This window comes from Lissotriton vulgaris, unplaced genomic scaffold (assembly GCF_964263255.1).
Source record: "Lissotriton vulgaris unplaced genomic scaffold, aLisVul1.2 SCAFFOLD_639, whole genome shotgun sequence".
Lineage (NCBI taxonomy): Eukaryota > Metazoa > Chordata > Amphibia > Caudata > Salamandridae > Lissotriton > Lissotriton vulgaris.
In genome coordinates, this window is record NW_028251195.1 from 442,992 (window position 1) to 458,779 (window position 15,788).

The following is a 15,788-nucleotide window of genomic DNA, read 5'->3' on the forward strand; positions in this document are numbered from 1 at the left end:
AAATCCATATATATATAAATACATATATATATGTGTGTATGTGTGTGTTGGTATGTGCGTGGGTGTGATTGCGCGTGTTTGTGTGGGTGTGTGTGTGGGTGAGAGTGTGTGTGGTACACATGTCTTTAAGGTACAGAGATGTAGAATTAGGAATATTAAATCAATACTTACTTAATTTACACTTACCATTTGATATTTCTTCCCTCAATATTCGTCCTCGATATTCTTGTACTACAATATTGTTGGTGTTGATATTCTGTAGTACAGCCAAAACCGCTTGGACATGAGTTTGTTATTAAAGTCACGCAATATATAAAGTTACAATTCAAAAGTAAATATTTAATCTAAGTCACTTAAGTCAGAAACTACTCAAATCAGATCACTGATAGACAAACATCCAATGGATAAAAAATAAAGATAATCATGTAAAGGGCTAAAAAAAGAGGATCATATCTAACAGTAGTCCTCATGGGTGCTGAGAAATACTACAACTTTGTGGAGTCAAAAGAGTTTTATGTTTATTGATTTAGATTTCTCTAGTCTATCATTCATGTTTGAACCAGTTTAACAGCCTCAAAAATTACAAGTCGAATTTTCTCTTACGACATCAGAAAATTCAATTAGTAACTTTGACTTATTTGATATTTACTGGATCTAAACTACTGTACTATGAGACTCATTTTAGCACATATTATCAAACACCTGTCAGAAGTGCTTTTCACAGTTAGAGGAAAATTACATATTCCAACACAATTACACATTCTGTTCACTCTTGGCAAGCCGTTTCAGCTGAAGGTCATTGACTTCTAAAATTTAGTGGTTCTGTTTGGGCCACAACAAGTCTGCTACTTGCCATTCCGACATATATTATGCATTGATATGTTATTTCCAGCACCAGTCTCTCTGTACAGCCTTCCAAGTTTTGCAAACAAACTTAAGGTTTGAGATATTGTTAATCATAGTGATGCTTAGTGAGAATGAGGAGACCAGTGGGTTTGCTAAATAGCAATTCCTTGAATGCCTGACAATAAAGAAAAATAGCCCTGACTATTGGAGTGTGAGAATTTTTAATTATGCATGCTCATTGTGGACTATCAGGAAATTGACCAATGAGGTAGTAGGCAATTTCACGGGTATACTATAGCTGTGCAATAAGTATTAAGAACTGTCCAGGCTACTCTACCTGAAACCCACCATTGTTCAATTAGAACGTGCAGCCTGTAATTGTCACTTTCTTCTTGATGTCCCAGGCAGGGACTTCCCAAATCAGGAAATGGTGGGGAAGCAGGAGGCACTAACTTTGACCCACTTCCCCATCCACCATTTCCTACTCAATGATGTCCCTGGTCACAATATTAATCAAGCAGAAAATTGAATTCTCGCATGTTGCAGCAGGGATCTAGGAGGGCGTTGACTGGTGCTGTGAAAGGTACGGGTAGGTGAGGTGGGCTATAAGGGTGTTACTAGGCTGTGATCCACTGCAGAAGGGTGGGTGGGTCCTGCAGGGCACTTTCCCACCGATCTCTGCACTGTTTGGTGGGATTGTCTGTGTTGGCTTCTCAGAGGTTCAGGTCAGCTGACACGGCCGATGATCGACAAGCAGTGCACAGCCCCTGTTTTCATAGCATCCACATTTTCTGTTTTTGAAACTACTTATATCAATGTACTTTGCAAAGCTGCTCATAGGTATAAGAAAAGTTTTGTTGTGCATGTTATGAGGCTTTGCAGTTTAACACACTCCTATCTGGCAAAACCAAACAAACATGTAACAGAAAAAACTGTTGAGGTCTAAGAAAAAGAATGAAGGGTATAGGCCTGAGCCCACCTATCCTTTAGTACATTTATCTGAGTGGCTAGCTTATTGCAAACCCTGCAGCTTGAAACAGACTGATAAATTGGTGAGTTTGAATAGTAAATCTTTCATGGCACTGAGCTCTATACAGTGACTGCCAACAACTATAAACACCTGTGATCACTCACACATTTGTTAGGAGGATTGTTGCTGCCATAGCTCCTATCAGGCCAGTTCTCTAGGATCTGTGAGACACCGATAGACTACCTCCCACTGTACAGAAATGCAAAAGAACCCCTCTTTTTGGGCTCGCATAGTAGTGAAAGTGAGCTGCAGTGAAGACTGGTGATCTTTGAAAGTAGTTGACCATAATACTGGCCAGGAGTTCACCTCATTTTTTTCAAAGTTTGCCTCACTCACAGTCAATTCGTCTTACATTTACTCTCCTGCCCCTCACTCACTCTAACTCACATTCTCTCACTTACTCATTCTCACTCATACTCACTCCCACTCGCTGTTAATCACACACAAATGTACTCAGACTCACTGGTTCTCTTTCTCACTTATTAGAACACGTACACTCACTCACTGACTGAGCCCTGGCGAAAATGTATCTGCTGCACCATTGATACCTAAACCCATGACTCTCATCCACTCCTTTTCACAACCTACAATCAACCACTCCTTCTAGCACACTCACACACCTTCAATCCCTCCCTCCTACTTTATTTCACGTATTCATATATACTCCCAAAATTAGATTTCACCTCACTGTCACTCTCATTCACTCTCTCAAACACAATCACACTTTCCCTCAAAGCCATTGACTCTTAATCACTCACAAACAAACTCAAAAAGACATGCAAACATGCATGTAGAAATAACATTTGTTTGTACTTACCTTGATTACTTAGCTGGCACCTCAAAGGCGCCATGGCAGCAGTCTAGCAGAAATCTGGCGCTGGACATTGAAAGCTGAAAGCCATGATTTCCAGTGAGGAGTCAGCAAAGGCTCTATGCATTGGCTTTTCATTGGCTTCTGGGATGTATTGATTTGTGGCCTGCCAGCCATATTTTAGCAGATATTATGTGCTGCCTGAGGCATTCTCAGTATGTCTGCTAAAAAAATGGATTGTGCCTGTGTGAGGGGATTATAGTGGAACTAGGCCCCTCAGACATGCACAAGCCAGATATCCAGCTACAGAGTGTTTCATTTTGAAACAAATCTCTGAATCTGGATCATGCCTCAGCCCCCTCTTCCTGCCATCGGGAGCCTGTAGACACGACCGAGAGGGCTGACCTGCGCACCAACACTGTTCATAAAAGCTCAAAACTTGTGTTTTCACAAACATAGCTAAATGGAAAAATTTACAGGGGCCTCACAGGCAGCAGGTGTGCTGAGCCATGATGCCCCTGATAAGGAGCAGCTGTGAGATCTCGTGGATAACTCGTGTAGGGTAATGCAGGTTTAGAAGCTCAGATACAGACAAAAACATCACTGGTTTCAAAAAGGTGAAGGCCTAGTAAGGTCTATATCTTTACATAATTCATGTTGGGAATAGTATAAAGCAGGCGCCTGCATTTAGATTGCTCTCCACCTAATGCAGTGATCATTATCCTCTCAGGTCTCAAGATGCAAACAAACAGAAAAACAGTGAACACAGGCATGTTCATTAATCTACTGCATCTGTCATTTTTGCAGCAAAAGCTTAGGCAGGGAAACAGATGAACAGATTGCTTGACGATTAATCCTCATGTCAACCAGAAGGGTGGGGTTTCTCAGGCGGCTCAATGGAGACTGCAGAAGAGGTCTTTATAGAATGCGATGGGGCAGAGTTCCTGGTTGACCCTGGAAGTTTTTAACCTTCTCCCAGTGGTTCCTAGGTTGAAGAAATAGAAACCTTCTAAGGGGGATCACTGATACACCCGGTCCTTTAAACCAACAAAGAAGAAGTTGGCACGGAAGCTGTAATATAAAAACAATGCATGTATTAACCTCACATGAGGGGGACTGCGTCATACGGTACCCTCAGCCCACTGTAGGAGCCAGTCTAAGGAGTACAGAGAACAGGGACCTTATATGTGCATTTGTTGCCTAGTCAGCATAAACCCAAGGGAAGGTCCTGGCATATACAAGCATGCTTGTTGACTAATATGGGTATACAAAATTTACTTGCTCAACAAAGTGGGAGGAGAGACATTTCTCCTTACATCAGCAAGAACAGCCTGACAGTTCTACACTAGGAGCAAGTGTATTCTACCAGCTAGGCCTTTCTGAGCATGTGCAAGGCTCTGGGAGAGGGAGAAACACATGGAGAGCACATGGCTAACTAAAATGGCTGCCAAGAACAAAATGGCTTTCAGCTCATGCTAACAGTGATTCCTGCAATCTTTAACAAGGTACCCCAGGAGGAGTTTTAAGATCCTCCCAGTAGTAAGGCCTACACCAGTTTGTTTTGACACTCCCATAGGTGGATGGGGAGAGTTTGTAGTGACAGCTTCTTGCACAATGCAGTCAACCTTCTTAGTATGAGCAGTTATATGCAAGGTATTTAGGCAGATGCAAGTTGTTGCAGCACAGCCGTGAGTGCCTGAACCAGTTCTGATTCAAGCCAGGTGGTCCTGCTGGTGTTTATTTGCACTATTAAAACTGAAGAACTTTGGCTGTAGCTGTGTTCTTTTTGGCTCTCTTGTTAGCCAGTAGGAAATCCTGTCTCAGGAAACAAAAAGGCCAGTGTAACTCATCACCTGAAGATGGAAACACAACCACAGTAGCTTGCCAGAAGGGTTTGCTCCAGACAGTGGTGGGCTAACTCAGTGACCCATCAGAAAATAGTGGTTTATTAAAAGGTTGCTTGAGGCCCTCTTAGTGGTCAGATCTCAGACTGGACTGTTGATTTCAGAGACAGGTTTATACACAACATATGAATCTTGGGTTTTATGGAAAGTGGGACCAGCACTCTGATCTCAGGCTGGCTTTTATCACAGGAAGCTGTTCCTCATGGCAAGGTTCAAAGCAACTGATCCTTCATTGAATGATTCTTTGGATGGATTGTTTGGACAATCCATTCCCCAAGGACACAAGATCTCCAGAAAAGACCGCGCCATCCGCCCAGGAGGAGGAATCGCCATTGTCCACAAATCCATCCACCCTTCACCTGAGCACACTCCCCGACGAGCCCACAGACCTGATGGAACACCTTCACTTCAAGATACTGGCCAGCCCCACCTCCACCCTCCGAGGAACCCTCGTCTACCTAACTCCTGGACCCCGCAGACTTTTTGTCAACTCCATCACGGACATCATCTCCCCGCATGCCATCGCGTCCACCAACTACACCCTACTGGGAGACCTCAACTTCCACCTTCACAACCAAGTGGACCCCAGCACCACATCCCTCCTAGACAACCTCCACAACATTGGACTCCAAATCGTGACCAAACTCACGCTCTCACAGGACACACCCTCGACCCCCTCTTCACAACAGGAAAGCCTTCACCTTCAGCCACACCACCGAACTACCATGGACTGACCATTGATGCATCCACTTCACCTTCAGAATACCCACCATCCACAGACACCAGCACCTGCTCCTACGAAGAACCTGGACCAGAATCACTGATGACCATCTAACCTCATCACTCAGCAACTCCACCCCAACCATTGCGGAAAACGACAACCCCAACACCGCAGCGCGAACACTGCACAGATGGATCTCCGCCAGCACCAACACCCTAGCCCCCCTCAAGAAAAATGACAAAACCCACGCCAAGTCGCACTTTCTGCCACCTCGAAAAGGCCTGGAGGAACATCAAATCCACAGAAGCCCACAACAACTTCAGAGCCGCCACCAACACACACCACTAAATCATCGGAAAAACAAGGAAAAAAGCATTTGAAGATAGAATCTACACTAATGCACAAGACAGCAAAGAACTCTTCAACATCATCAAGGAGTTCGCCCAACCCACCAGCGAGCCCGCCGACATCCATCCCTCACAAGACCGCTGCGACAAACTCAGCACCTTTTTCCACCACAAAATCAAGAGCATCTACGAAAACTTTGACGAAGACAACCAACACACTGAACCCTCACCAACCACCCCCAGCACCTTGAAGACAGCGATCTACAGCTGGGCATCCCTTTCCACCGAAGACACACTGAAGACGATGAATTCAAACCATTCCGGGGCCCCCATGGACCCTTGCCCCCACCACATTTTCAACAGAGCCGCCAACACCATTGCACCCATGCTCTGCACCACCATCAACTGCTTCCTGGCAACTGCCTCGTTCCCCGATGACTTGAAACACGCAGAGATCAACCCCCTCCCAAAGAAACCCTTGGTGGACCCCACTGACCTCAAAAACTACAGACCCATCCCCCTTCTCCCGTTCACAGCGAAAGTCATCGGGAAAGCCATCAACAGCCAACTCGCCACATTCATCGAAGTGTACAACATCCTCGACTCCTCCCAATCCTGCTTCAGAAAAAACCACAGTACTTAAACAGCCATCCTAGCCGCAACAGATGACATCTGCACCCCACTGGACAAAGGAGAAATAGCAGCCCTCATCCTTCTCGACCTCTCAGCGGCATTCGACAGTTTCTCACCGCACCCTAATACGCAAACTCCATGACGCAGGGATCCAGGACAAAGCCCTTGACTGGATCTGATCCTTCCTCTCTGGCAGAATGCAGCGGGTCAGACTCCCCCCTTTCCTCTCAGACCCCACTCCAACCACCTGCGGAGTCTCCCAGGGATCCTCCCTAAGTCCTATGCTCTTCAATGTCTACATGGCTCCGCTCGCCCCCATCGTCAGAACCAATGGACTCAACATTGTGTCATATGCAGTTGACACCCAACTCATCCTCTACCTATCCAATGAACCCAACAACGAAAGACACAACTTTCAAAAAGGCATGGAAGCCGTCGCCAAATGGATGAACAACAGCCGCCTACAACTACACACCAACAAAACGAAAGTACTCATCATGGGGCCAAACCCCGACGCTTGGAATGACATCTGGTGGCCCCCGTCCTCAGAAGCCCGCCCACCCCTACAGACCATGCACGCAACCTGGGAATCATCCTGGACTCAGATCTCAAAATAGACCGTCAGATCAACTCCGTCTCATCCTCCTGCTTCCACACCCTTGGCCTCCTACGTAAGATCTTCAAATGGATCCCCCTCGAACACAGAAAGACCGTCACTCACGCCCTGATCACCAGCAGACTCGACCAAGGCAACACACTCTATACCAGAATAAACAAAAAACTCACCTGCAAGCTAAAGAATATCCAAAACACCGCAGCTGGACTTGTCCTCAACCTGCAAAGACGCTGCCACATCTCCCAGCACCTGCACACACTCCACTGGCTCCCCATCGAAGCTAGAGTCACCTTCAAGATGCTCACCCATGCTCACAAAGCCCTCCATGACACCGGACTAGCAGACCTGAACAGCGGACTCAAATTCCACGCACCCCAAAGGACCCTGCGATCAGCCCAGCTCTCCTACGCCGCAGGCCCCCGCACCAGAAAGACCAGATTGGGAGGCCGCTCCTTTTCCTGCTCCACCTCAGACAGACAACATTGCTCCACATCTTCACAAGAAACCTCAAAATGTGGCTCTTCAATGGTAAACAATGTTTACCACAAATCTTTTTTCCCGCAGGGAACCACAACAATCAATCAAGGTGTTTGTTAAGGGAGACTACTTACCCGTAAGGGTCTCAAGGTGTTGGGGGGACAAAGGGGTTCGCATAAGCATGGGCAGAAAATCCATTACACTCGCGGATTTTGTGGATTTTCGGTAAATTCGCAATCCGCGAGATTCGCGAATTTCCCGCAAAATCCGCAAATTCGCACGCAGCGGATTTTTTTTCTTTGCGGTATAAGTTCGCAATTGCGAACATGTAGGTGCGGCGGGCAGCAACAATCTCGCACTCGCGAAATTACAAAAATTGCAATTCCGCACAAGAAATCTACTAGCAAGCAGCATAGACCTTCTGAAAATGATTATTTTTATCAGAATAACTCCTCAGGTTGACATTTGCCTGCACTTTTTTAGATTTGAGGCCTTTTGATTTTCTTTGGATAACTTTTGGATTAGAAATCAACTTTCTCATATAAGCTTGGTGGGGCATTAAAGTTGCTGTAATGCTGCTCTGCAGAAAAACGAGTTTTGCAAAAGTGAAAGCAGGTTCAAAAGTTCAAACTCATCATTAGTAACCGTTCCCTGTAGTGCTTCCTAACAAGGGCCCCTCCAGAGTTCAGTTGCTAGTTGCAACAATTGTATGACCCTGCTCTGACCCTCACAGCAGGCTCATAGAATAGCTACAAGTAGGCCACAAAGGTCCTGGAAAAAAAATTGCACTGCAACAGAAAGCAAATTACAGATAAGGATGCAGGTGCCAGACTGGAATTTTAAAACAGTGACACATTAATAAATCAACCCCAAATTAATTCATGTCAGTTGAAGCAGGCAGGTGTGCTTGCTTTTCCCCCCCATAATCTACAGTGATGATGAACCAGAGGGTGGCATAAGGCATTGATGTACCAGAGGGTGGCATGGGTAAAACAGAGGGTGGCAGGGGTGAAACAGAGGGTGCTGGGAACCTATGATGATGAACCAGACGTAGAAACAACATAATCGTGACCGTTGCGAGCCGACATGTAAGTTCGCAATTGCGAACTGTTACAAAACCCTCGCGAACTGTCCGAAATCCTTGCAAACTGGCAGAAATCCTTGCAAACACACAAAAAAAAATCCGCAAATTCGCGAGAATTCGCGGATTTTGCGGATTGCGAGTTCGCAAATTTGCAAAATTTGCGAACGCCAGATTCGCAAAATTCGCCCATGCTTAGGTTCGCAGGTTCCAGTCCATCAAGGAGGGGGTCTGTCGAAGAGGAATGTATGATGTTATCCCACAGTCTTTTTCCCCGCAGGGAATCACAACGCTGTCGTTACAACGACCACGTTGTGATTCTGCATACCATTACTCCGCAAGTCGGAACAGAGACTTGCGGAGGGGGGGAAAGGTGTTGGATTTAAAATCCAACACCTTTCCTATTGTCCGCACAGACTGGAGTTGGAATAGTAAATTATACTATTCCAACATCCTGCGACCCCCCTCCGCAAGTCGTTGTTCCGACTTGCGGAGTAATGGTATGCGGAATCACGACACAGTCGTTACTGTGCAGCATTTCTCAGGGATCCCATGCTACTAGACACATGAGCAGGAAAGAATGCCATATCAGCCTGAAATTGAGAAATTGCTTGAAGGATAGGACAGGTATACTGTGCAATGAACCTTCATCACCTCAATCCCCAAATGAAACACTTTGACAAGGAATATGTACAACTAAAAGACAACAAAGTTCACTTCCATGGGTTACATGAAAGGTCTTAAGACCCGTCCTGTCATGAACAGCACCAAACTAGAGTCTTCAGGTCACCCAGAACACACTGCAAAAACGAAAGGTGGAATTTCACAATACCTGACTTTCACAGCCCCACCACAAGCCCACTACACTGGGATAGTTTGCACACTAGAACACACACCTGTGCCATAGAATTGGATTCCACAGTGCTCTAGAAAGTCTGCATATTAAAACATGACATTATTTAACAGTAACATTTAGGCAAGAGAGACGGTTTGGGGACACAGCTCTGGGACTATTCCTCACATTCTAGTACAACTAGAAACCACATCCTGAAGAACATCAGAAATGCTTCAGAATAGTTGTACTTTTAATGGTTCAATTTATTTTTCAAACTGAGTAATCATAGTGTTCTTACTTTAGTATTGATAGCTATAATAAGGTTGATAGTAACCAAATCTAATTAGAGCTACAAAAGTAAAGTTTAACATTGAGGGAATGAGGGCTGGGCAATAAGAAGAAATTACAGTAAAAAACATAAACTGGAGACCTCATCAACATTATCTACATAGTATGCCTGGAGAAAGGATGGAAATATAAGCAGTTCTGGGCAATGTATGTCTTGGGGCATTAGAACCGACAGAAATAAATGTAAAACAACATCCGAATTTATTTCAATGTGAAAATGAGGAGGTCAGACATGTAGCAGAAGATATTTTTGACACTTTTTTATGGTTGATTTATTGTTTCAAATTCTGTTTGTGATTGCTCATCCTTCTTCAGAGAGACAAAGTTAAACCTTTGGTCGGAACTACGGGCCATATTTATGGGACAGTCATGCAGCGCAAAGCAGCAAGTTACCTTGCTGTGTTACATGACAGGGAAAGGGCAGGAATGTTCTGTATTCAAAAGAAATATGGCACATTCTTACCTTTGTGTCTGCGCTGGTGCTAATTTGCCTGTCTAGGGCCAACGCAGGCACCCTTGCACTACAGTGCAAGGGTGCCTGTGTTGCATGCAGAATTGTTTTTGTGCAGGAAGTTGCACCTTTCTGTACCAAAACAATCCAGAGCGGCATATTCCTCTTTCTATATGTGCTGCGAAATACAGCACACATAGAGAGAGGAAGTAAGGAAGAGAAATAAAGATATTTCTCCTTGTTATGCCTCCCCTGAGAAGGCATATCTGTTTGCCACATTCCTAGGGCTACCACTATTGGTAAACACCCCCACAATAATCGGAGTTGCATGGGAGCATCCCTGCCCGTGGAATGCCTTTCCAGGGCAATGTAACACAATGTTGTCATTTGTGCTGCGTTGCATTATTCCAGAATTATGAAGTCTCTCAGTCTCTCAGGGCCAAAATAAGTGGCCTTGCATGGCTTCATAAATCTCATTTTTGAGTTCTGTCAAACATGCATTATTTTGCTTGTTTTCATTTGTCTTCTACTAGGTAGCTTACAAATCCTTGCATGTCGTCACTTTATGATGAATTTAGTCTCCAGCAGTTGAGGCTTTCCTTGACTTGCCTTTAATTATGGAAGGTAATATTGAACCTGGGTGTGGTATTTGCTAGGAAGGGTGTATTCTCTCCATTCCAAGTCCTGCACCTTGCAATCGAGGTAACATTGTAATGTTTCAGATAGTAATACTACATGTTTCACAGCTTTCAAGCTTGAAAACTCAAAATGTGTAGTATTTTCCTTGCACAATTTCTGCCAGGCTAAATCTTGCGAAATGGCAATATTTGTATTTGAAAAGAATATATCTAGTTGTTATTGTTGCAGGGTGACAAAACTCCCAATACCAGTATAAAATCATGGACTCTTCTTGACAATGCAAAGACCGTATTTACTAACTGTTGCAACAGTGAGAAAAACACTCCAGACTGCACCTCAGCCCTGCTCATGCTACCTCTGGGGTTGTTCTTAAATGGCTGTTCGAAGACAGACCTTCTTATACATATCAATACAAGAGTTTATTATACATAGTAAATAATAGTTGACTTGCAAGTTACAGATTTGAGTCAGGGAAATGCACTCAAAGACATGTGACCTTACAACCTTGAATGAACTAAACGATTACACATTCTTCAATATACTTCTGACAATGCTTAATGACAGAGCATTCTTTGGCCTATGAATATGTGTGTGTTTCATGGTGGATGCAAGTGTGTGCTGGCAGCAGTGTGTGCCTGAGACCTTTGTCACCTTGCTCGTGTCAGTGTGGGAGTTGGGCCTAAACTGGTTCTCAACCACAAACAACTGTGTGTTTTCTGCATGGGCTTGATGTTGTGCGATATTTTCATGTTTCATATTTTATACAGCGTGCTAATGTTTTAAATTTCCTACAACATTCCTACCTATAGTTGATATATCAACTACTTAATTTAGATTTAATCTGTCCTGCCTTGGCACCTTTTCTCCTAATACATTCCAGAATTACTTGGATCATACTGTATATTAGTAGTAAGACCTCAGTTGTGGGAAGCAAGGCCCACAACAGTCCCGATTTCCAGGATGACAGCTATCCAAAGCAACCACTGAACCAACTATCTGGAGCACCTCCTTCATATATCATTTTAGTATGTAAATTATGCAGTGTCTGTGTTGCCTCTGACAAAGTTCCATTATCTGCATCATTTGCTGGAATGAACGTGCAACATGTGATTCCTATCTTTTTGCATACTCCTGCCTGTATGGCTGTCAAAAGGTCAAGTACATAACAGTGTTTAGCAACATCATTCTTATGGCACACAGTTCTTCTTTTATGGGATTGCTGATGACTGTGAGGAGCTTCCACCATGTGATCTAGAGCAAATGAGCAAGTGCTTAAGCTTAAAGAATTGGCAATATTCTCCCAACGAAAAATTCAGCATTGGTGAACAGGCAATACTCCTGGGTAACTTCATTCCAAGTGCTTGTGCCATAAAATTCTGCAGTTCTCATCCTGTTGTGGTATAGCAAGGTCGTTGGACAGCTCATGGAGTGTTTATGCAAAGTGTATATGTTTAATCCAAGAACTAACAAGACTGGAGCATGCAAAGTCACAATGGAACAAATACCTCCCCAATGTGGTGGTAGCTGAGCATACAGTAGGTTTCCACACTTCCAAAACAAATCCATGAGGCTGGAGGTGCCACCCTGCATGTCGGCATAGAATACTGTGATCTTACAACCAATATTCTAGCCTACTTGGATGGTGCAATTTCCCCTGAAACATAGGGTGGCAGAAATTAGTTTCATGACAGTCTGGGAACTTACAGCGCGATCTACCCAAGTGGAATGGAAGATGTTCTTGTCCCAGGTAGGTGTATATTTCCCTATTGCATCCTGGCTGACATCAGTGCCATTCCTTAAAGACATGGCCCTACAGGAATATTCAATGTTGGGATGCCACTGATCGCGGGCAAAGACTGACTCTGTTACACTAAGCCCTGGCCTTCGAACACAGTCTGGGGCAATGGGTTTGCAAAATACTTGTAGCACTCAGTTGGTGGACATGCTGTTCCTAAAAATCTTAGATCTAGGACCATGTGGGTTTCATATATGATATTTCTTCCCTGATGTCCTGCCTATCTGTGAGAATGTATTTCTGGTAAGGCGCCATATTTTGTAGACACTTGTTAACTGCATATGGGCCATAATTCTACACAAGTACAGATTTGTTGAACATTGAGCTATGTCTGGGGGCACTTCGCTTGTGAAGTACATACTATCTGAACCAGTAGCAAGAGGAATTAGGGAGCAAATGAAGCATGACTCATTCATGGTCTCTGCACCACATGTTATCTGACAATTAGCATGGGCATTATGGGTAACATTGTTATTAGAGAGCTCTACATGGACGTGGAAGACATTAGAATTAGAGGGAACTTTTCTATCAAAGAGAAGAAAGGATAGAATTAAGAGACAAAAAAAAGCATATAAACAAAAATGCATATCTTTTGTCCTGTCCTTTAAAACAATAGCCCAAAAGCATAGTTGAAGGAGGTGCTTTGATGGGACAATCTTCATTCCCCCCCTTTTGTTCCATTTGGATTGTTCATTATTATTGGTGAAAGGCTGGGTCGAGAAGTACATTGCTGTGGTGGATCTAGGATTTCCCACCATACACCTTGTGGGTGGTTGGTGTGACCATGGTGACTGTGCAGGGCCCTCAAAACATTTCTCCCTCCATTTACAGACCCAGTTGTATGCAAACACTTGGTCTCCTATCTGCACAGTTGGGAGGTCTGACTTGGCTTTGGCATGCTTTTCTTTTTTCCTTGGTTAGCTGCTTTGATATGAACCTTGTACACTTCATCAATTCACACAAATACATAAGTATTTCATCACTCAGAGCTTGTGACTATCTCTCTGAATCATACTCCTTATTGGCGGAAACTTATACACTCATGGACCTTTCTGTCACTGTCTGATGGAGTGTCAAGTGATGGTCTGAACTTGGTTTATTCCTTGGGGCGAACAGTTCTATTGGCTAACAGTATAGCCATTTCATGTTTGAGTTAGGTCATATTTTGCTGATCTTGCTCTTCAAGAGGCCATTCAGGCGCTCAATGATACCATTAATTTGGGGGTGGTACATAAGGGAAAATGTGTGCTTTATACCTAACTGTGTTGTAATAGGTTCAAATATTTTATTAAAAAAATGAGTGCCATTGTTGGATCTTTTCCCTTATGGGATTCCCCATCGTGTAATCACTTCACGAATTAGAAATGTGGCTGCTGACTTGACGTCACAATGGACACATAGTCCTAATTCATCATTCTGGATAATGGCCAGACAACAAGGAGGAGGTTCCAATAGTTACTGCACCTACCAATCATATCTACAAAGTACTGATAGAGGACTTTAAAAGGACCTTGTGGTTGCAGAATGGTGCAACATATCACTTTTAAGGTGGGATTAGGGGAAAACTGCTGTGCAGATACATGGTAATGATGTCATTCAAATTGGTGACAAACTAGTCTTATTAGATTTATGTTGCCAAATAATCCTTTTATGTAAGGGCTGGCAAATTAATCTAATTTAGGGCTATTGCAAGCAAGCCCTGTGGCTTTACTGTTTTTCCCTGTAATTTGTTGTCTGTACACTAGGTCATCCCCTGACTGGATGCACCCTGTATCTTCCCATAACTGATTTTCGTGCTACCTAGCAGCTTCCTGCAGTTCTCTCAGGTGGCATTGTGCTATCTCAGTGTAGTAAGGTGTGTCCTTGTCTGTGTTAGTATTGGGTCCAGACTCCACTGGTTAGGCAGTCTGAGCCATCAGAACAGGGGCAGGTTGTGGGTCTGATGGTACCTTTTGGGGTGTGAGTCTAGTTGCATAATTAGCTGCCTGATATGCTAGTGTATTACCCCAGGACACAAAATGCTGTGCATTTGTGTGTGCTGCACAGTTCACAACCGCCACTGCCTGTAGCAATGCAAGTGCATGTATTAGAGCCTCTAAGACGTTCCTATGCATCCCAGTGCTACGATCTGATTTAAGAAACACTCTGCTGCTCTACCTCATGATGCTTGAGTACACAATGGTTGTTACATACGCTAAATCCAAGTATATGGTCATTACTTTTCCTGCTCCAAAATTAAGGGCCCCTATTAATGCTGTTAGTTCTGCTGCTTGGGCAGAATAATGTGTGGGTAATGTCAATTGTTCGATGGTTTGCAGTGTAAAGAGGAACTGTGCTATTGGGCCTTGACTACTCCTGCCCCTCTGTGTCTAATTTCTGGCTCCTGGTAAATCGTAGAGTAATCGTCAACAAAGTAGGCAATGCTACTTGGTATAGGGTCATCTGTGGCTTAACTGCATTTGTTGTTACTATATGTTTCACAGTAATGTGCATTCTCATCAGGGTCAACTATTGGGTGGGCAAAGATTATTATTATTTTTTTTGGTCCTCATTTTCCACCATGGTTTCAGGAGATAAAGCCAAAAGAGAGCGACATGCTGCCACAGAAAACCTGGTAGGGACCGCTAGATGGTCAACGTGACTCCCAACAGCAATGTCAATTTCTCCAAGCCTCAAACTCAGAAGAAACCATAAAAGTGTGAAGTTACTGCCATCATAGCCCGGCCACAAGAAAACGGACCGGAATACCTTGGTACACCAGACGTAGCAGGGAAGTTAGAACCATAGCAGTATAATCATTGAACCATGGGACAAAAAAAACACAGTCAATTTCTCTCTGCTAGCCCTTAGAATGGAATAAAATAGGGACTTCAGGTCGCACCTGTAACCCAAAAAATAACAAGCGGGAGGGTAATTGAAACTTGAAACCCCAAAGAGACCGAAAGAATGACCCTAATATCAACCCAAAATGAAGACAAAGAGGACACTCATAAAACATGTGGACGTCAGAGTCCACTGACAAACCACATCTAGCGCATGCAACTGGAGAGTTTTTGGAACATTTGAATAGCCTAAGGGGAGAATAGTAGGCTCTGTGAAGAGTGGAGATATGGTTCCTCTGGAGCCAAGCGGGCTTAACAATGTCCCACAGCACAGTGCATGAAGCTACCTACAGATTTTCTGGTTATGGCCCACCAAGGATGACCCCCATAGCTTCTCTGCCAGCAAGAATTCGCAATCCCCTTCATCAAGCA

At 44.0% G+C, this 15,788-nt stretch overlaps 1 protein-coding gene across 1 annotated transcript in view; it reads left to right on the top strand.

The window, feature by feature from the left end:
• Positions 1–15,788, top strand: part of LOC147662978 (uncharacterized) — a 361,233-nt gene that overhangs the window by 203,612 nt on the left and 141,833 nt on the right. The window lies entirely within an intron of this gene.